This window comes from Solanum lycopersicum, chromosome 6, assembly GCF_036512215.1.
Source record: "Solanum lycopersicum chromosome 6, SLM_r2.1".
Lineage (NCBI taxonomy): Eukaryota > Viridiplantae > Streptophyta > Magnoliopsida > Solanales > Solanaceae > Solanum > Solanum lycopersicum.
The window spans coordinates 24,540,452-24,564,894 of NC_090805.1; positions in this window are offsets into that span (position 1 = coordinate 24,540,452).

Below are 24,443 nucleotides of genomic sequence, written 5' to 3' on the forward strand. Positions count from 1 at the left end.
AGAACTTACACAGAAAAACGAAAATCAACAACATTCTTCTCGAAGGATTGTGTTTGAGATTATGGTGTTTAGGTAGTGATGTCGTGGGAATTTGAAGCATTGAAACAAGTGTTGAACGACATTAGGGTATGTGTTTTCTTCTCTCTTCGTCCTTTCACAAGAGACCCCTAAGTTTAATTTAAATTCGAATTGAGAATCTAAGGTTAACCCCGTTGCATGCGCTGTTATTATATCCTTTGAAAGATTGAAAGCATGCATTGTTATGTCTTCGGGTAGAAAATTTAGGTCTGGTTGTCATAATTTTTTTAATGTGTATCTGGAAATCATGTAAGGAATGAAAAATATATTCCGTAAAAGTATATTAAGTACACTGTTTTGAGCATGTGTGTACTGAAAATTAACTATGTTTGCTGCCTGAAATTTTTGTGTTAAAAATGTTATGTTTTCGTTTATGAAAATGTTAAAAGTATTATGTTCATATAAGGGTGATGTTGTGGTAAAAATGTCACAAGAAACACTCCTAGAATCAACAAAAAAACTAGAGAGAAAGATGGATTGGAAGAGACAAAATATAAAACTTGTTTGAAATGTCGGTCTAGGCCAAAGATATGAACAACAACTTATGTTTTATTTTTTTTAAATGTGAGGTCATTGGGGATTTTAACCATGACCTCACCAAATGTTAACTACTTAAAAATTTCATGACAAAAATGAAAGGAAAAATAAATGTGGACAGTGGCGATTGAACTCACAACCTCTTGAACTGATGAGAGAGTTAAGAGAAAAATAAATGTGGTGAGTGGGGATTGAACTCACAACCCCTTGAATAGATGAAAGAGTTAGAAGAAAAATAAAGGAGAAAAATAAATGTGGTGAGTGTGAATTGAACCCACAACCTCTTCAATGTATGTGAGAGTTAAAAAAAGATAAAGAAGAAAAATAAAGGAGACAAATAAATGTGGTAACTGGGGATTTAATCCACAACCTCTTCAATAGATAAGAGAGTTAGAAGAAAAATAAGGGAGAAAAATAAATGTGGTGAGTGGGGATTGAACCCACATCCCCTTGAATAGATGAGAGAGTTAGAAAAGAGATAAAGAAGAAAAATAAAAGCGGAGAGTGAAAAATTGAACAAAGAATCTCTTGTATAGATGAGTTAGTTAGGATTTAAATAAAGGAGGAAAATAAATATGGTGAGTGGGGATTGAACCCATAACCTCTTGGATAGGTGAGACAGTTAAGAGATAAAATAAAAGAAAAAGAATGAGCTTGTGGGGGATTGATCCCACAACCTTCTTGCCTTAAACAAAAAAGAGAGGAGGAAAATATTATGGGTGTGATTGGGATCGAACTAAGGTCCCCCATATCTGAAAAATTCAATCATCAAGTTTAATATAAGATTAAGTGTTGCTCAAAGGATTTTAAATCGGGTTCTTTTGCCAAATCCGTATTGATAGATAAGTCATAAGTGAACAAATATTTAATCAATGTTGCCTCCAATGATCGAAATCATTATCTTAGCGTATCTACAAGATGAATAAGTCTTATACCACATAATCTTGAGAAAATATTAATCACGTACACTAACTATGAACGAAACGTCATGCCTTGTATGTGTAGAGTCATAAGTCTCACATACATTTAAAAGTAAATAAATATAAGATGTTATATTATGAGATAATGAAACCCCATAGAGGTTAAGTATGAATGTGAAACAAACTAAATGGCCAAGTGCATTAGCATATATAAAATAAACATTCATGTAAAGTGGTGAGTTATTATGAAGAGTAAATGTTCTAAAGTTAAAGAATATGGTGACAACATGATTAGAGGCTAATGCGAAAGGTGAGAGAAATCTAAAATGAACGTAAGTAAATGTTACCAAGATGTAATTACCTATGGGAGTGTAAAGTTAATGAAGAGATAAGTCTCTATGAACACTCTAATGAAATTATTGAAGTTAATGCATACTTAATACTAATGATGAAATGTGAAATCATCTAATGATCTATGATGCCCTCATGCAAGAATCCAGCTTCTATGTTGTATGATATGAATGTAATTGAACTTTATACTAAGCACTGATAGGCTAGCAATAAGTTGCGATTCCTTCTTTCTGGAAAGCAGAGGTTCGTTTAAACTCTAATGAGAGAAATGTCGTTCCAATTGGGTATGAATATCCTTCAATCTTCTAGTCTTTTAACCTATACTGCCAATGTAGGGTTCTGGTAGGGTTCGACTTCGTATATATAGCTAGCATGTCTCTGTTCACTTTTTAAAATGATTCCACCTCTTTTTCAGTGTGGGTTTATGCACTGGATTTCATGATTCTCACATGATATGTCGATTAAGGTTAAAGTTCCCAAAGAAGGAATAAGGCTAGCATCAAGTAATGCACACGAACAAATGAACGATACCAAAAGTGTTAGTAAAGGATAATCAAGAGGTGATCTAGACATTAGTAATGACAATAGGTAATTCTTGCTCATTGCACAACGAACCCTATGAAAGTCATAAATTACATTCTAGGTATTGCTGGTATTTACACTAGCTTACGACCGAATGAAAATGAAGTACGTATGAATGAATGAAGCAGATTTTGTGTTTGCTAAAGAAGTCTCCCTACATGAGGTCCCAAATGTTGAGCCCTCATTTTGGGAAGTCCTAATGTCAAGTCCCTAATTCAAGGTCTCATGGCATATGAACTAATGATATAAAATATGTTATGTGTTATAGGCAATATGTTATGTGTTGTGTGCAATATGTTATGATCTATATGCAATATGTTATGTGTTGTGTTTAATATGATACGTATGGTGATACATGTTACTCTAATACCATAAATATCCTAATCCGATTTTTGCAATTCCACAGACTTGGATTCCCATAATTCATATCGTTAGGAGAGAGCTCTACTTAATCATACATTTCTTTGGTGTGTGTTTGCATATACCCATACTAACTATAAGTGTGTACTAATATCATAAATCTCTTTACTTTTAGTTGTCGGCACAGGTGGACACTGGACTTTTACGAGATGACCCATAAGATATCCGGACGTGTAGTATTAATCCGGACTTGGTTGGCACTCATACATTTGAGGTTGCTTCCCCATTATATTCTAGCTTAGATGTAGGCTTGACCTAGTGGAGTATGTTCCACTAGCCTTTCTTTCTCAATTTTTTGAGACATTATATTGGTTCCATTCTGGAGACTTTATATTTTATGTAGATATGAATTTTTAATTTAGTTGATCTTTGAATTAGATGGTTGTTGTGAACAATTATGAAATGAAGTAGATAAATCTTATATGATTATAATGTATCCTACTATGAAGTCTATGTATACTTCAAGAAATGAAAAGATTCAAATTTTCCGCTAAATGTAACCAAGATAATGTAAGGATGACATATGTAGGCATATTTGTAACCTCTGAGAGGTCAACGACACCAGTCTCGACAGGGTCTAGATTTCAGTCGTGAAAAATTTGGTATCACAGCATTAGGATAAATTTTGAGGATAATAAGTTCAAATCAACCATATCAAGTAAGTCATGGTAGTGAAGTGCACCACTATCCTGAATTAGAGACTCTATGATGCTGAGGAAAATTGCCTTCTTCTGATCTTATCGTGCCTACTTTAATGTCTGAATTTTTTTATGTTAAGAGCGTATCTAACATCAACTCATGAAATTCGGAAAGATGAATATGAGGACAAACACAAGCAAATGGATTGGAGGTCCAGCTGCTGGGGTAAAACAAGTTTCTCCCGAGACTCCAGCTTCTTGAATGAAGATGCTTGTTAACCGAGCTGGGTTCACAAATGGAGAAGTAAGGACGACCTTAAAACAGATGGCCCTAGACATCACCTTAGAATCTCACGCTATTACAGCCCAGGAAGAGGAAGAAGGTGTTCCTAAGAAGAACCCACATGCTAGCACCATGGCTACTAGGTTAAGGGACTTCACGTAGATGAATCCACCTGTTTACATGGGATCTATGATTGATGAGAATCTTGAGGAGGAGTGTAGGGTAGCTATTATTCATGAAAGTATGGTACTTTCAAGGATTATGGTCCATGTCCAACAAGTGAAGGAAAGATGGAAGACAAAGCATACTAGCACATGGAACAAGTTAGGGCAAGCTGAGGAGAATTTTTCAAGGAAGAGTAGTACTAAAATCCGGGATAAGCCCAGGTTTAAGAAGGGATTCTCCCACCAAGGGGAGTCAAGTTCGTACAAGGGTAATTATGATAGGGATTCCCAGCCCAGAGTTAAGAGAAACAGTTAAGTAGGTACACCTCATGAAAGGCCACCCTGTAGGATTTTTGGATAAAATCATATAGGAGGGTGTGCTCTAACACTTTTTACTGTTGTAGAAAACCAGGTAACAAGAGGAAGGATTGTCCATATATGTGAGGTGGATAAAAAGGGAAGGATAAAGTTCAACCGAATGGTTCAAGTGAAGAGTCTCCAAGGAGGTAGTGGAAGACCTCTTTGGTTATGTCTCAAGTGGGTAGCCTCAATTAGTTTTTCATATATATGGTTTTATGCACAAGTATGAAGTTAATATGTTAGAGTCATCATATTGGTTGCTGACTTATGTATTTCTTTATGTTGTATGCTTCGATGAGACTAGTTTAGGAAGGAATTCCTTAGTCTATTAATGTGAAGCTGCAAATAGGTTTCAAGGATGTGCACCAACATACTAATATGTGAATGAGGTATTCACCAACAAAAAGCATTCAATAGCTTAGGTATGGATTTTCTCCATGAGTTTTATGCTACCATAGACTATCAAAAAAGGGTAGTCAGGTTTTAGTTGCCATATAAGATTGGGTATAAATGGGCAGGGCGTGGATCAATCAAACAAAACCATATAATTTCAAATCTTAAGGCCAACAAGATGTTGTCAATGTGGTTATATATACTCCATCTAAGGCTTGTTTTTGTTTAAGAAACTCTACGTCTTAGTGCATTAGTCGACTTTGTGTTGTAAGTCCAAAAATCATATGGGTAATAATTGCACTTTGTGAGTTAAAATGAGATCATGTTTGGATATCATGTTGCGGTTTTTGTATAGCGTGGACATGCTTTTTTTGTGTTACATGAGTTGTGAGGTGCATCAAGTTAAGTGCGACTGACAAGAAAGTTACTCTTTCTGAAATATGAAGCTTCAGATAAGCTTGAGTAATATGTAATATCCAGAGTAAGTGTGAAACAGAAATTCACAAAGAGTAAAGACTCAAGTACATTAAGATATTTTCGAAAATCACCCTCTTTATTTTAGAATGATGAGTAGTGTCATTCGGGGGTCGAATGTCCCTATGAGGGCGATAATGTAACAACATTAAAAATTACTATGCTAAGTAATGTATAACTTATCTAGAATGCTTATATTCGATAGGGTTGACACGGATTTCTGCGCATAGAACAGACTTTTGAACCTCTACAATAGTCAAGAAAAATAACTTGGTGAGTTAGTTAATCTAGGAAAGGTTGGATCCGATAATGTAGGGCACCCGAATATGAAGATTTGCCCGGATGAGTATTAATTTGACATAAAAAATGGTAATATTAAGTTTGGAGGGTCTAGGGGTAAAAAGGCCTTTTCCAGGCTAAGGGTAGTGCTGTAAGTAATTAATTAATTAATATAGTGGGCATTTTGGGTAGAGGTTGCCGAATTTGACTCGTTAAGCAAAATTTATCTCCATGCAGGTTCAAGCCTTGGTGGAAGCAAGGATTAAATTGATTTAATCTTATTAAGTGAATTAGTTGAACTAATTAATATTTAAAAATCCAATTTAAGGAAGGGAATAATCAGATTTTTCATAAAAAATAATAATAAAATTAATAAATAATGAGAATTCCTAGTAAGATTAAGTCTCCACCTACTCTCCTATTCCTAATCCTCTCATTCTCATGTCTCTCAACGTCATTCTCACGTATTTTATCAGTAAAAAAACTGAAAATAATTGTTCTTCACTCTTCAAAAACTTATACAAAAAATCTCAAACAAAAAGCTAAGCTAAAAATGAAAATCAACAACATTCTTCCTAACGGATTGTGTTTGGGATTTCGGTGGTGAGGCAGTGGTGTCGTGGGAATCGGTAGCATTTAAACATGTGTTGAAATACATTAATATATGGATTTTCTTAAATCTTGGTCCCTTTTCCAAGATACTTCTATGTCCAGTTTAAATTCCAAATGAGAAAGTAAGGTAGTCCCCGTTGTATGCCTCTGTCATTAGATCATTTGAAAGATTCAAAGCATGCGTCGGTGTGTCTTCTGATAGATAATTTTAGGCTTTGTTATGATTATTTATTGAATGTGGACTCGGAAATAATATAAGGGATTAAAAATATATTCTGGAAAAGTATATTAAGTTGACTGTATTAAGCATGTGTGTGCTGAAAATTTACTATGGTTGCTGCCTGAAATTTGTGTGTTAATGTCTTGTATTTTCGTGTATGAAAATGTTTAAAGTGTGATTTTCATATAAGGGTAATGTTTCTGGAAAAACTTGGTAGAAAGATGGATTGGAAGAGACAAGATTTCCAGCTTGCTGGAAATGTTGGTCTCGGCAAAAGATATGAAAATGAACTACGTTGTAAAATTTTTAAAAAATGTGAGGTCATTGGAGATTAAACCAATGACCTCACCAAATATAAAATACCTAAAAATTTCATGAGAAAAATGAAAGGAAAAATTAATGTGGAGAGTGTGGATTGAACCCACAACCTCTTGAATAGATGAGAGAGTTAGGAGAAAAATAAAGCAGAAAAATATATGTGGTGAGTGGGGATTGAACCCACAACATCTTGAATAGGTGAGAGAGTTAGGAGAAATATTAAGGAGAAAAATAAATGTGTTGAGTGGGATTGAAGCCACAACCTCTTTAATAGATGAGAGAATTAAAAAAAAAAAGAAGAAAAATAAATGTGGATAGTAGGGATTGAACCCATAACCTCTTTAATAGATGATTGTGTTAGGAGAAAAATAAAGGAGAAAAATAAATGTAGTGAGTGGGGATTGAACCAACAATCTCTTCGATAGGTGAGAAAGTAAAGAGCTAAATTACAAGAAAAATAATGCTCTTCTAGGGAATGATCCCACAACCTCCTTGCCTTACACGAAAAAGAGAGGAGGAAAAGAATGGAAAATATTATGGGAGTGATGTGGATCGAAGTAGGGTCCCCTAAATTTGGAAAATGCAATCATTAAGTTCAACATAAGATTAAGTGTTTCTCAAGGGATTGGAAATCAGGTTCCCTTTCCCTAATCCGTATTGATACATATGTAATACGTTAACAAATATTTAATAAATTCTGTCTCCAATGATTGAAATCAATATCTTAGCGTGTCTACAAGATGCATAAGTCTTGTACAACATGATCTTTAGTATATATGAATCACTTAGACAAACTATGAATGAAGACTGATGGCTTGTATGTGTGGACTCATAAGTCTAGCATACATTTTAATGTAAGTGAATCTAAGATGTTATGTGATGAGACAATGAAACCCGAGAGTGGTTAAGTAAGAGTGTGACACACACTAAAGGGACAAGTGCATTGGCATACAATGAAGTTAACATTCACGTAAAGTTGTGAGTTATTATGAAGTGTAAATGTGCTAAAGTTAATGAATGTGGTGACAACATTATAAGAGGCTAATGCGAAAGGAGAGAGAAATATCAAATGAGACTAAGTAAATGTTATTAAGACCTACTCACCTTTGAGAGTGTAAAGTTAATGAAGAGACCATTTTCTATGAACACTCTAATGAAAGTATTGAATTTAATGAATACATAATACTAATGATGAGATTAGAAATCATCTAATGAGTTTTGATTCCTTCTCTCGGGAAGGCAGAGGTTCATGTTATTCTCTTGAGATGAGACTATCATTCCAGACGGGTAAGGGTCTCCTTAAATCTCTGACTCTTTGAACATATACTAAAAATATATGGTTCTAGCAGGGTTCAACTCCCTATATACGCTAGCATGTTTTTGTTCACTTTGGGCGGTGATTCCACCTCTTTTTGGTGTGGGGTTGAACACTAGCTTTCATGATGCTCACATGATCTATGTCGGTTAATGTTAAAGTTCCCAAATAAAGAATGAGGTTAGCTTCAAGTAATGCACATAATTAAATCAATCATAGAAAAGTGTTTGGATAGGATAATCAAGAGGTGACCTAGACTTAAGTAATAACTCTAGGTCATTATTGATCATTGCACATCAAACCTGATTAATGTTTAAAACTACATCCTAGGTATGACTGTTCTTTACACTAGCCTACGAACGAATGAAAATGAAGTACGTATTAATGAATGAAGTAGGCTCTGTGAAATATAAGGTCTAAAATTGAATGTTGACTGGCGCATTGAATGAGCTAATCAACTAGTCATGAGTCATTTCAATCATTGTTTGGCTATCAGAGGGACAAAATCTAGGGTTAGAAACTAAAAGTTGACTAGCCCATTAATGGAAATGATTGAGGATCCATCAATGTACTGAGTGTCCATAGGTGGCTTCCGTTTGTCGTACCTGTAACTTTCTAAAATCCATAATTTTTTCATCTTCAAATCTAGGGTGTCACAATATCTCGTCTTGGAAACATTTTTCACCGAGTGAAGACTAAACTAGATGAAATAAAGGGTGAGAGCTGCAACCCCTACGAATGAACTATTAAAACAATTTTTGATTAAACTAGGTTGCAAGAACATGTAAATATGTTGATAATGCAAGAACAATTGAAGGAACAAGGTACTAAGACTGAATCTGCGCATGAATGACTTTAAATCTAAACAGGAACTATTACATAAAGTTTGAATCGAACAAAAGGAAAAGGATGAGGATACTTTGCCTTCGTTTTTGCTGCTTCCCAAGTAGCTTCCTCTACGAAATAAATCCTCCACAAAACCTTGACCGAAGTGACTTTTTTATTTCTCAATGTCATACCTGAAGATCAAGGATTTGAAATGGTACCTATTAAAAAGTGAGACTATGCTTCATAACAACTCTTTCTAAAGGTATAATAGTTGTTAGATTATCCACACACCTCTTCAACAATGAAATATGAAAAACTAGATGCCAAGCTACTAGTTATTGTGGCATCTCTAACTCATAAGCCACTTTACCAACCTTTTTAGATATCGTGTAAGGACCTACATATCTAGGACTGAGCTTCCTTTTATTTCAAAATTTCACAACTCCTTTCATAGGCGACTATTTTAGGAAAACCTGATTTTCAACTTAGAACACTAATTGCCTTCTCAGTAAATCTAAATAGCACTTCTTTAAACTCTAATATCTTAAGTCTATATATAATGAGTTTTACTTTCTCCATAGCATCATGAACTGAATCTGGCCCTATGAAGGGTACTTAACCTACTTCAATAAAAATAAAGAGATCTACAACTATGCCAACATAATGGCTCATAAGGGGCCATATGAATGTTGGAATGATAGATATTATTGTAGGCAAACTATATAAGAGGAAGGTAATTATACCAACTACCCTTGAAGTCGATCACACAATCTCTCAACATGTCCTAGTAAGAGTAAGTTTTTCATGACTATCCTTCTATGGATTTAATGTTGTGCTAAGATTAACCTTACTACCAAGACCTTTCGTAAATGACTTCTAAAAATGAAAAGTAAATTGAGGAACTCTATCTGAGATTGTAGAATAACGAACCCCATGCAATCTTACCATCTCATTAATGTAATGCTTGGTGTATTCCTCTGCCAAATTTGTAGTCTTGGAAGCCACAAAACGTGCAGACTTCGTAACTATTTCAATAATCATCCAAATGGAATCATGTTGTCTGCTAGTATGACGTAAACATATGATGAAGTCCATGTTTATAATTACCACTTCCAAGTAGGAATGTTGATATGTTGACTCATATTTCGTGGTTTATGGTATTTTACCCTGACTTGGTGACAATTGGGGACTTTAGCCATAAGGTTTGCTATAATCCTTTTTATGTCATTCCACCAATATACTTCTCATAGATAACGATACAACATAGTGGTGGATGGTTGAATAGAATATAAGGAACCATAGACTTCTGCAAGAATCTTTTGTCTTAACTCACCGCCACAGGAACACATAATCGACCATAAAAGCGAAGCACACTATCTCCCTTTTGGGATAAAACCTCAACTCTCAGTTGATGGACAACACCCTTTAGATGAAGAAATATGGTATCACTGTATTGTTTTTCCTTATCCTTCACTAACAATGAAAATTTTGACCCATTCTGAACTGTTACACCACTATCTAATATGAGCATGATGAAAAATCCAAAAGGATAAAGCATGTGAAACTCCTTTTCTAGTTCCTTTCTTTCTTCCTCAACATGTGTTACAGTACACATAGATAGATTGCAAAGAAATTTTCTACTACATTGGCTTTACCAAAAGGGTGATGGACACTCATATCATAATCTTTTAAAAACTCATAAAATCTCCTCGGGCGATGATTATAATCTTTCTGGGTGAACACATGCAGAAGGTTCCTATTGTTTATGAAAACATCTACATGGATACAATAATCCCAAGGAAAGAAACTGATGGTAACCAAAACATAGCAAATAATTGGTGATCTTTGAGAGTTTGTAGAACAGCTCTCAAATGATTTTGAATTTTTTCCTCATTCTTAGAGTTAATGAGGTTATTATCAATATAGACAACAAAGAACAAGTTTAAGAACTTATTTAACACTTTGTTAATCAAATCTCTTAAAGTTGCAAGAGCACTTGTTAGTACAAATGACATAACTAGAAAATCATAATGACTATACTGAAATCTAAAGGCGGTCGTCGGAATGTCACTGTAGTAAATCTAAGCTGATGATTGCCGAATCTGAGGTCTATCTTTGAGAAATGACTAGCACCCTGAAGTTTGTTAAAGAATTGACCAATCCCAGGGTACGAAACTTATTCTTTATTGTGACATTCTTCAACTACCTATTGTTAATGTTTATTATGAGAGAACATTCATTTTTCTTCACGAAAAATACTGGAGCATTTCATGGGTAAATACTATGTCTGATGAATCTCTTCAATAAAAGGTCTTTCAATTGGACTTTAAATTCCTTAAGATTAGATAAATCTATTCATTATGAAGGACCGAAAATAGTCTAGGTATTCGGAAATCTATAAATTCCAGATTCAGTTTCCTTTTATGGAAGGACTCAAGGAAGATTATGTAGAAACACTTGTAGGGGTTAATTAATTATAGAAACTATCTCAAAAGTTGCAAGAGCATTAGTTAGTACAAATGACATAACTAGAAAGTCATAATGACTATACTGAAATCTAAAGGGGTCATCGGAATGTCAGTGTAATAAATCTAAGATGATGATTGCCGAATCTAAGGTCTATCATTAAGAAATGACTAGCACCCTAAAGTTGGTCAAAGAATTCACCCATCGCAGGTAGGAAACTTGTTCTGGATTGTGACATTCTTCAATTACTTATTGTTTATGTATATTCTGAGAGAATATTCTCTTTTCTTCACGAAACACACTTGTGCATCTTATGGGTAAATACTATTTCTGATGAATCACTTTTATAAAAGGTTTTTAAATTGTACTTTAAATTCCTTAAGATTAGATAAATCCATTCCGTAAGAAGGAACAAAAATAGTCTAGGTATTACGAAATCTGTCAATTCCAGATTCAGGTTCCCTTTATAGAGGGACTCAAGGAAGACTTTATATAAACTCTTCTAGGAAGTAATAAACTATAGAAACTGACTCAAGAGTTGGTGTCTCAGAGCCTGAATTATTAACCCGGACTTGATTATAGAGATACCCCTTAGAAATAATTTTTTATCCTTAAGGTAAGAAATTAATTGACCCATGGGTACAAGCTACTACACTTTCATTTTAAGATTTCTTTGTATGTAAACTGAAAATAAAAAATCCTAGTTCTACAATTGATTGAAGCATAAAATGAATTTAACAAAACTGTGCCTAGAAAAATGTCGAAGTCTATCATATCTCACTCTACGAGATCTGCAAAGGTGACTTTCTAGGAGATTATGATAGGGAAATTTCTATATACACGACTAGCTATGAACGGGTTACCAACTTGAGTAGAGACTCAGAAGGGTTCTGAGGGAGTTTCTAGACTAACATTGATGTTGAATGCCATATAAAGTGTTAAAGGAATGAGTAGCCCTTCTAACTACGAATGCATGAATATCTAAGTCAAAGATTCGTATCGTACCAGTGACTACATCTGTAGAATCCTTCTCTTGATCATGGCAAGAACAAATAACATACAACCTATTTTGGTATCTATTTTGGTGTTGTCCACTATGTGTACTATATGAGTTACCCTACTGAGTCAGGCGAGCTGCTGGTGCTGCTGAAGTTGTAGACAAATATCTAAAATTATTCCCCCCTTGACCTTTACTAGCATAAGCACACTCTCAAACAATAGCTAGAAATTCCAAACTTCAATCATCTTTCCTTTCCCACAATGCACTCACCCTAATAGTTCTTACCATATTTTTGACAAAGTTGGATAGGTTTTGGAGAGTGAAATACTATCTTGAATATTATATCATGATTCCATACAATTTTTATCATTTCAAAACATGGAGGATGGAATACTAATACTAAAGCGACAAACTTCTCCTAAAACTGCAAGTGATTTCTATCACCCAGTTTCTATTGAGAATTATTTTAGTTGTTTCTCCTTGACTTCATAGGATCCTTAGTTTGCTTACTACGCATATGAACCTCAAGAATTTGTGCATTATTCATGAGACTAGAGGTGTTCATATCTTATAGTAACATAGTATTCCTACGCTCAGTTTTCACAATGTCGGGTACCTTATAAAGACTTGTTCATTTCATTTTTAAAATTAGCAATGATGTGAGGAGCATACCTAGAGAGTTTGGTTAACTTGAGGCAATAGTATTGGTCTATCATGTTAGCATTCCTCAAATTGATTAGGTATTAACTGTTCACCACCCTCAACTCTCTTAGGAAGAAACTTCCTAGAAAAGTCTCACTAAACATTCCGAAGTGATAGCAATTTCATCTGCACTCGTGTTCTTTTTCCATTGAGTAATCCAGATATGAGCTACATCCTTAAGCTTATAGGATACAAACACTACCCTATAATTACCTCTCACTTGCATAACTCCAATGATTTTCTTGACCTCATCTATGAAGTTTAGGAGATCTTCACCAATCCTAAGAACTCTAACAGATTCATCCTTACATAGTCATAAACCAGAGATGCTATAACACTCTGAGCCAAATGCTAAACGGTGTTCCAAAATTCATTATCAAAAATTTCCTAATTTTGGACTAGAGGATCTTGGTTAGCATTTTGTGCATTCACATTACTTCCATAAGCTCTATGAGAAGTCATAATCTAAAATGCATAACGTTGAGAATTGATGTTTTTCAGAAACATCTTGCAACCTCTTTCTCATTACATGTGGTGCACTTCACACATATTAAAAAGACACTACTTATTAAGGATTTAGAACATCCTAGAACACATAAAACCTAAGGCTCTTATACAAAGTTTGTCACGCCCCGAGTCGAACCCCGTGGACACGAGCACAACACCTAAAATTGCGAGTCACCCAGAGCTAACCCTATTAGCATATCATTAGCATACTAAAGCCAACGGAATCCACATATACTTTGTGGAAGCTAAATTATATGAATAATTTGAAATGAGGGTGAATACCCATATACTATCTGAGTAAATGAAAATAGAATGTTTGAAACAACAACTAAAAAGTCAAACTCTAACTCTATACTTGAAACTAACTATGTCTCAAATAAGTCTCTAAACTGAATAGAAGTGTTAAGACATGCCCATATAAATCTTGAAAAACTAAAACTAAATTTGAAAGAAAAAATGTTATTATTGTTAAACTAATAAAACGAAATTGGTCTATGTGTGGTTTTGAAGTTCAGAACCTAAACCTATATCATGAGAGGATATAGTGCGCAGGGTATGTGTCGGCTTTTCAAAGGTATTGAGCATTTAGGATAGAATCAAGTTGAAGAATAACAAAAAGTACATTGTTTAGCGGTTAAACCACATAGTTTAGGGGTCCAACACATAGGGAAAAGACTCAAAGATCTCTAAAATAAAAAATTGAATATCTCATCTTTGGAGATGAGTGATTGTCCTTAAGTTTACTGAAGGTATGTCCTTTCTTTCGTCGGTTGTGTATTAGAGAGATGATAAACGGTTGGACCATGCAAACTAGAAATGCTTTTTCTTGGCTAAAGAAAGAGATAACTTGATCTATCTCTGTATCGATCATTATATATATCACATAATGTTTAAAATTGAAAGTTGACTAGCGCATTGACAGAGCTGACTGACGGGCCGTGAGTCCTTTCAATAATTTTTTGTTTATCAGAAGGATGAAATCTATGGTTAGAAACTAAAAGTTGACTAGCCCATCAATGGAAGTGACTGACGATCCGTCAATGTATTGAGTTTCCTTAGGTTGCCTCCGTCTGTGGCACCTGTAACTTTTAAAAATCCATTATTTTTTCTTCTTAAAATCTACTGTGTTACAATATCTCGTCTTGAGAACATTTGTCCCCCAATGAAAACTAAACTAGATGAAATAGAGGGTGAGAGCTGAAACCCCTACGAATAAACTACGAAACAATTTTTTATTAAACTAGGTTGCATGAACATGTAAATATGTTGATAAAGCAAGAATAAATGAAGGAACAAGGTACTAAGACTGAATCTGCGCGTGAATTACTTAAAATCTAAACAGGAACTATTATCTAAAGTTTGAATCGAACAAAAAGAAAGAGATGAAAATACTTTGCCTTCGTTGTTGCTGTGTCACAAGTAGCTTCCTCTACAAACTAAATCCTCCACAAAACCTTGACCGAAGTGACTTCTTTATTGCTCAACGTCAAACCTGACGATCAAGGATTTCAAATGGTACCTATCAATAAGTGAGATTATCCTTGGCAACAACGCTTTATAAAGGTACAATATATGTTTGATCAATCACACACCTCTTCAACAATGAAATGTGAAAAACTAGATGCCCAACTTCTAGTTACAATGGCATCTCAAACTCATAAGGCACTTTACCAACCGTTTTAGAGATCGTGTAAGGACCTACATATCTACGACTGAGCTTATTTTTATTTCCAAATTTCATAACTCCTTTCATAGGTGACACTTTTAGGAAAACCTAATTTTTATCTTGGAATTCTAATTGCCTTTTCATTAAATCTAAATAGAACTTGTTGAAACTCTAGTATCTTACATCTATATCTAATGAGTTTCATTTTCTCCATAGCATCATGAATTGAATTTGCCCTACGAAGGACACTTCACCTACTTCAAATAAAAATACAAAGATCTACAGCTATGCCCATACAATGCCTCATAAGGGACCAGACGAATGTTGGAATGATAACTATTATTGTAGGCGAATTATATTACAGGAAGGTAATCATACAAACTACCCTTGAAGTCGATCACACAATATCTTAACACGTCCTCTAATTTTTTAATATTAAGTTTTGCCTGACCATCCGTCTACAGGTGAAATGTTGTGCTATGATCTTTCTTAAATGACTTCAAGAAATGAAATGTAAATTGAGGAGCTCTATGCGAGATTGTAGAATAATAAATACCATGCAATCTTAATATCTCATTAATTTAAAGCTTGGTGTATTCCTCTGCAAAATTTGTAGTTTTCACAGCCAAAAAACGTGTAGACTTCGTAACTCTATCAATAATCACCCAAATGGAGTCATGTTGTTTGCGAGTATGACATTAACCTATGATGAATTCCATGTTTATATTTATCACATCCAAGTAAGAATGTTGATCTGTTGAGTCATATTTCTTGGTTTCTGATATTTTACCTTTACTTGATGACGATAGGGGCAATTAGCCTTAAGGTTTGCTATACTCCTTTTTATGTCATTCCACCAAAAGACTTCCCGTAGATAACGATACAACATAGTTATGGATGGGTGAATATAATATAAGGAATTATATTCTTCTACAAGAACTCGTTGTCTTAACTCACCTTCATAGGAACACATAATCGACCGTAATAGCGAAAAGCACTATCTCCCTCATGGGAGAAAACCTCAACTCTCAGCTGATGGACAACACACTTTAGATGAAAAATATGGTATCTCTGTATTGATTTTCCTTATTCCCAACTTGCAATGAAGATTCTGACCCATTCTGAACTGTTACACAACCATCTTATGTGAGCATAAATATAACTCCAAAGGGAGAAAGCATGTGAACCTCCTTTGCTAGTTCCTTTATGTCTTCCTCAACATGTGTTACTTTACTCATAGATAGACTCATAAGATCATATCCTACTACACTGGACTTACAAGGTGGGTGATGGACACTTATATCATAATCTTTTAAAACACTCATAGAATCTCCTCTGGCGATGATTCAACTCTTTAAGGGTGAACACGTAGTGAAGATTCCTATTGTTTGTGAACACATCTTCAAGGATACCATACAAGTAATGTCTCCAAATCATAAGAAAAAATACCAGTGCATATAACTCAAGATCATGAGTTTGATAGTTCTTCTCATACACCTTAATTAGTCTAGAAGCATATGTTATAACCTTACCTCGTTGCATAAAAACATAACCTAGGCGGAGTCTTGATGCAATACAATATATAACCCAACTGTTAGACCCCGTTGGTAGAGCCAAAACACGAGTTGTAGTCAATCTATTTAAAAGTTCAACACAACTTTTCTCACAATCGCTGACCATTAAAACATTAGCTTCTTCAACGTCAACTTAGTCAATGGACAAGATATGAATGAAAATCCTTTTATAACCTTTTGTAGTAACTAGAAAACCGCAAAAAACTTTTGATATATGTAGGAAAGGTAGGATTGGGTCATTTTTCACCATTTCTAATTTCTAAGAATCTAGTATGATAACTTTTGTTGACATAGTATTCCCAAGGAAAGCAACTAATTGTGACCAAAACTTGAACTCACAAAATTTAGCAAATAATTGGTGATCTTTGAGAGTTTGTAGAACAACCCTCAAATGATTTTGATTGTTCTTCCACATTCCTAGAGTAAATGAGGATATTATCAATATAGACGATAAAGAATAACTTCAATAACTACTTCAACACTTTGTTCATCAAATCCATGAAAGTTGCTAGAGCACTTGTTAGTACAAATGACATAACTAGAAATTCATAAAGACTATACTGAGTTCTAAATGCGGTCTTCATAATGTCACTATAATAAATCTAAGATGATGATTGCCGAATCTGAGGTCTATCTTTGAGAAATGACTACAACCCTGAAATTGGTCAATGAATTCACGCATCCTAGGGTAAGAAACTTATTCTTTATTGTGACATTCTTCAACTACCTATTGTTAATGTATATTCAGAGAGAAAATTCTTTTTTCTTCATGAAAAACACTGGTGCGTCTCATGGGGAAATACTAGGTCTGATGAATCCCTTCTAATAAAGATCTTTCGATGGAACTTTAAATTCCTTAAGATCATAGAAATCCATTATGTCAGAAGGAACGGACATAGTCGAGGTACTACGAAATATATCTATTCCAAATTTAGTTTCCCTTTATGGAAGGACTTAAGAAAGATCTTCTAGAAACACTTCTACGAACTCATTTACTATAGAAATAGACTCAAGAGTTTGTGTCTTGGAGCTTGAATTATAAAACCGAACTAGATTAAAGATATACCAATTAGAAAAAAAAATTTAGCCTTAAGGAAAAAAATTATTCAACCCATGGGTTTTAAGCTACTACACTTTCATTTTAAGATTTGTTCGTATGTAAACTAAAAATGAAAAAATCCTAGTTCTACAATTGGTTGAAGCATAACATTAATATAACCAAGCCATGCCTAGAATAATATTGAATTCTACCATTTTTAACACGACATGATCTGCTAAGGTGACTTTCTAGGATATTGTGATTGGGCAATTTCTATATACCCGTCTATCTATGAAAGGGTCACCAACTGGAGTAGAGACTCAAAAGTGTTCTGAGGGAGTTTCAAGACTAACATTGATGTTGAATGCCAAATGAAGGGTTAAAGGAATGAGTAGCCGTTGTATCTACAAATGAATGAATATATAAGTCAACGACTCGTAACGTACCAGTGAATACATCGAGAGAATCTTCCTCTTGATCTTGGTAAAAATAAATAACATACAACCTATTTTTGTACCTATTTTGGGGTTTTCCACAATGTATACAAGATGAGTTATCGTACTGAGTCAGGAGAGCGTTAGTGCTGCTAAAGTTGTAGACTAAGATCTACAATTATTTCCCCCTTGACCTTTTTTAGCATAAGCACACTCTCTCAATCTATATCAAGAAATTCCAAGCTTGATTCATCTTTCCTTTCCTACAATGCACTCAACCCAATAGTTCTTACGACACTTTGGACAAGTTGGATAGGTTATGGAGCATTGAATACTATCTTGAATATTATATCTTGATGCCCTACAATTTTTATCATTTCAAAACATGGAGATTGGAAAACTAGGTGATGAAAGTACTAGAGCGAAAGACTTTTCCCAAAACTGCAAGAGATTTCCACCACGTGGTTTCGATTGAGAATTATCTTTGTTCTATCTCCAAGATTTCTTATGATACATAGTTTGTTTGCTAAGCTTATGACCCTCAACCATTTGAACCCGAGTAATGAGACTAGAGGTTTTCATATATTTTACACTCTGGTTTCACAATGTCGGCTACCTCATAAAGGCTTGTTCATATCAGTTGTGGAATTGACCACCATGGGAGAAGCATACCTAGAGAGTTTGGTGAACTTGAGGCAATACTATTGATCTATCATGTTACCTTTCCTCAAATTGATTAGTTATTAATATTTCACCACCCTTAACTCTCTTAGAAAAACCCTGTCTAGAAAAGTCTCACTAAAGCATTCCCAAGTGATAGCAGTTGCATCTGAACCCATGTTGTTTTACCTTTAAGTAAACCAGATCTGAGCTACGTCCTTAAACTGATAGGATACCAACACTACCCTATCATTAACTGTCACTTGCATCATTTCTATGATTTTCTTGATCTCATCTATGATGTTTAGGAGATCTTTACCAATGGGCGATCCTGAGAACTCGGGGAGATTCATCCTTTATGCATTCACATTCCTCCAATAATCTCCATGAGAAGGCATGATCTAAAATACATAACATTGAAAATTGAGGTTTTTCTAATAAACCTTGAAGCCTCATTCTCATTAGATTTGGTGCACTTAACACCTATTAAAAGGACACTACTTAATGCGGCTTAAAAACATTCTAGAACACTCAAAACATAAGTCTGTAATACTAAGTTTGTCACACCCAGAGTCAAACCCTGTGGACGCGAACACAACACCTATAATCGCGAGTGACCCTAAGCTAACCTTGTTGGCATATCGTGAGCATACTAAACCCAACTGAATAAACATATACTTTGTAGAAGCTAAATCTTATGAATAATTTCAAATGAGGGTGAATATCCTTATGCTAAATGAGTAAATGAAAATAGATTGTTTTAAACAACAACTAAAGAGTCAAACTCTAACTCTATAGTTGAATCTAACTATGCCTCAAATAAGTCTCTAAACTTAATAAATGTAGTAGGACATGCCCTGATAAATCTATAAAAACTAAAAATTAAATTTGAAAGAAAATAAATATAACTATGTTAGTCGTTCTGAAATAATGTCGACTCACCACTGATATTGTTGAACTAAAGAATGGGAATCGGTCTATGTTTGCTTTTGAAGTTGAGAACCTAAACCTATATCATAGAGGATGTAGTGCAGGGTATGAGTCAATACTTTAAAGGTGTTGAGCATATATGATAAAGTCATGTTGAACAATAACATAATCGAAACAAAACATGATAGTGAGATAAGCATGATAGTGACGGAGACTGCTGAACTGAATTCAATGAACAAGTTAATAACATGTTGAACTGAGATTTTTAACAAGGTCAATGCATTAGATTATGACTATAAGGGAGCTATGAATATGTTTTATAAAACCACAAGAGAAAAATATGGATTCCGGTTTATACGCCATATAGAGAGGATCTAATATACCCTACATGATTTGTAGATGCATGTTAGAGTATTCACTAAAATGATGTCCACATAGGGAAGTTATATCCTTTGGGGCATGTAATTTTGTGGATTGAGAGTGATTGACCGTAGAACACTCGATATTAAGATTCTCAAAAATTATTATGAAATGAATAATTTATGATTAACGTTTTGTATTGCCACATATCTCAATATATTTACATGTTAACTAAAAATTGAACATTAATGTGCTGATAATGAATCATTTATATTAGAGGCATGTATAATTGAATTACCTGACCAAACATGTGTAATTAATGAACTAAAAGAACTAAATTGTTAGGGTTCTCAATTTATATATGAATATGGGGAAAAATATTACAACATGATAATCTTATTAGGAACATTAAATTTACAAATCGGTAATAATCTACTAAAATTCATGAAACCTTTTGTCTAGATAATCTAAAAGGAGTCAAGAATCTTACTAAAATCCAGGGACCTAATGGGTGAAAGGAACCTACGAGTTAAATCTCACTTACCAAGTGACAAATTCCACAGAGAAACTTTTGATTTCGATATTGGAGTTGATGAAAACTTGTTGCATTTTTTAGTAGGAGTTGGTTAACTCTTTTCCTTCTGCGTTCCAACTTTTCTATGTTTAAGAAGAATGATTTTATTAGGGTAGATTATATTTAAGTTACTAGGCTTAACTTGACCAAAAGTATCTAGTTTAGGGGATTAAACAACATGCTTATGTGGTCCAACACATACATCAAAGATCATTAGCTTAAAAGTCAAGTGGGTCATTGACGGAGCTAACTGACGGGTCATAAGTCTAGCGACTGTTTTTTAAAATCATTATTTGTCTATAAGAGGGATGAAGTATGGGATTTGAAAGTCAAACTTTATTGACCAAATGTTGGAGCTGACTGACGGGTCGTGAGTCTATAGATGGTCTGTCTACTCAATCGTAATATGGTTGTAAGGGCGATGATTTTGTTCTATGAAACTAAAAGTTGATTTGCACTTTGACTTAGTTGACCAATGGTCCGAAGGTATCCTCTAGTAGTGGCACTTACAACTTCTGAAAATCAGGATTTTTTTCTTCTTCCAATATGAGGTATTAAAATCACTATCTTCTTTTCTTAGATTATTGAACCTCTACATTTATTCTTCAAAATTAAGGACACCTTCACTAATAATGCTCATAATCTTATTACTCATACTATTTATTAAGGTGCAATTATTACCCAAGCTCTAAAATACACTTCATTATAGAGCTCTTGATAAGTCCATCTATTAGACTCATTTAGGATAATATTTTCATATAAATAGTATCTTATAATGCTTATTTTATCTCAATATCTTATGGAAACTCTTATACTTTAAAGATTTGATGTTTTATGGAAAGCATGGACATTATGTGATAAAAGGGATAAAAAGGTCTGAAAACAACAAAGAAAAGAAACAAGATCATCGCCAAGTTCACTTGGCATGTTACCGATATACATGGATGGTGCCTTTTTTTCAAATGTATTGAGCCCTAATGAAAAGGATCAAATCTGCGAAAAAAGGGAGCTGTCAGCATGTTGCCAAGTAGTTCCACCAAGTAGTAATATATCTCCCAATGGTTCAAGATACAAAGATTTTGTGGGCAAGAAAAGAAGATGATGAACCATATAATGGTGAATCCCCATGTTAATCGGTGATTCCTAGTAAAATCATCAAGTAATCCACTACAACATTAATCATGAAAACTATAAATACTAGTTTTATTACGAGTTTTAGAGAATTCTTAAATAGAGTAGAGTGTTTTATAAAGGTTTTGAATACTTGAAGAAGAAAGGGTTTCTTCTCTTTTAATTTTGAAGCGGGTCTCCTTGATTCTTCTTTCTTTGATCAAATCAAGACTTTATTTCTCCTACCTATTTTGTTTAAACATTATCGAAGACATCATTTCTATTTCATAATATGTGACTAAAAAACCCCCTTCTTGGGGTGTGATTTAGCTTAAATGTGTTAATATTATTGTTGGTTCTTTCTTTTGAGTAATTTAAATTTAGTTAAATGGTAATGTAATGTAGTGGTTGTGGTTTAATTTAATTGATTTTTAGTTTCAAATACAAGTTTACCCATTTGTTTACGACTTCACTGAGAGAGAAGTCGCTAAGCAAATAATGGTAGTTTGATGGCCGATCGAGTTGGTCGACATGAGGTTTAGCCTAAATGTGTGAGATCTAAACATTGTAATAACCAAATGAACTTGGATGAACCAGACCTTCACTTGTGTTTTAAATGATTTTAACTAGTTAATTTGATATCTAAATGAGTTTATAGGTATGTTCGGTTGAGTTTGAAACCAAACGTCAAGTAACGAATAAGACGTTTGAAGACTAGTTGTCTATGTGCTTGTGTGTATATTCGTGTTTTGGTGGAATTAAAGATTGTGTGTTTGAGGTTTAAATCAGTGGTGATGACCCTGGGACTTAGATGATCATGATTCATTCATAACATCTGGGTACTACTCCGTTAAGGACCTACGATGCTACTTATGGAGGACCACCAAGCATGGTTGACGGCCCCAAATGATGACACGTGGATGCATCAATAGCCCGTCAGTCTTTGGCGTCGACCAGGACTACTAATCCTGTAACTTATGGGGTTACAGAGCAAAAGAATAGACCCATTAATAGAATGTTATTCTAGTAATGGTCCGTCATTGGGGGCGTCAAATGGGCACCTGCAATAGTTATAATTTGCGCCCAATATAGGAATGAGTTAGTAAATTCAACCAAAGTCTTTTAAAGGGAATGCATGATTTTTTAGGTATATTTAGGTATTTTAAGTGTATTAAATTGATTAAACCCCCTTTGACACCCTAAAACCGAAATCAAAACCCTTTTCTCCTAAATGTACAACCTCTAAAATGACATTGACGAAACAAGATCCTAACACGTATTTCATAAGGTTTTAAAGTGCAAAAATTGTTTATAATTATGTTTATAGGTACTGTCTAAAGTTTGGAGATGTTTGGAGGTCAAAGGTCCAAGAACGTCCATGACGTTCAAAATTTTTGCCTTGAAACATGCTTGTGTTTGTTAGTTTGTTTTTTAATGGTTTACATATTCATTTTAGTTGAAATTGATATTAGGGGATCTTAACATGTGTACAAGAATATTTGGGTTTTAATTCCAGGTAAAACTCTCCTGGGACCAAGAAAAGGATCCGTGAGGAGGACCCAACTTGTAGCCCAAAAGCTGTCAAAACAAGCCCAACCTACTAGCGGTAATAAACGGACCATATGTCCATCTATGCCACGTAGTAGTGAGCGTAGGTTCAAACTTAGTGGTATGAGATTAATATCCCAATGTTATACTTTGATCCAACTACGGCTTGCCAGCATGGCCCATGGATGGATAATCGAGGCGTCAACTACCAATCGTCGATGGGCCTCCAATTTCCTACAGTGTTTCGGACAGCTCAAGGGTAAGTTGGGAATTTCACCTAGACTTCCTAAAATAATTTGGGCGGTTTTTTAAGGTTATTTTTTGTAGTTTCAGTGGTTTTATAAGTTCTGAACAATTAGATGAATTCATTATTTCAACATCAAAACCCAAAACCTCTAAAGAACTCTCCAGAACACCATTGAAGCTTGAAGGAAGATTGGATCTTGAATCTTCGTTTATCCATAATTAGAATTCAGTTTTCTTGTTTAGAATCAATAAGTGTATGGTTCTCATCCTTGAATCTCTTTTTTTTTCAAGGATCAATCTTCAGAGTGGTTTTTTCGAAGACTTCCTCAAAAGATGAACTTCTAAATTGATTTCTAGCCATGTGTTCTTGGAAAAAAACTTTTTGAAGTAATTTATTATGACTGAATTGTTGTTTATCTGATGATTTTAAACTAAAATTCCAATGAACCCATACAAATCATGAAATCCTAGTTTTTGATTATAGTATAGGTGATTTGAGCATATCTCTATACTATTGAATTCTTGTGTTATTTACTTTTGGCTATTGAATTATGAAACAATCATGTTAGAATTTTATGAAGGCTGTAATAAATTGATGAATTCATATTGTTCTATCTTATATCAATGTATATTGTTATTATTGGATTGAATTTATGATCATGTCTATTGGTAAGATCTTTTTGGAATGAATTGGTTGATTTTCTTATGGATTGGAGATGCTCTGATTCGATTGGTAGTATATTCACCAAACTTTCCCTATATTCTGTATTATAGGTCTTGAGTTATTATTGTGTTTTATATGGTCAACTTATGCTTGATGCGTTTATGTCTTATACTTGTGAAAAACGTGGTTTC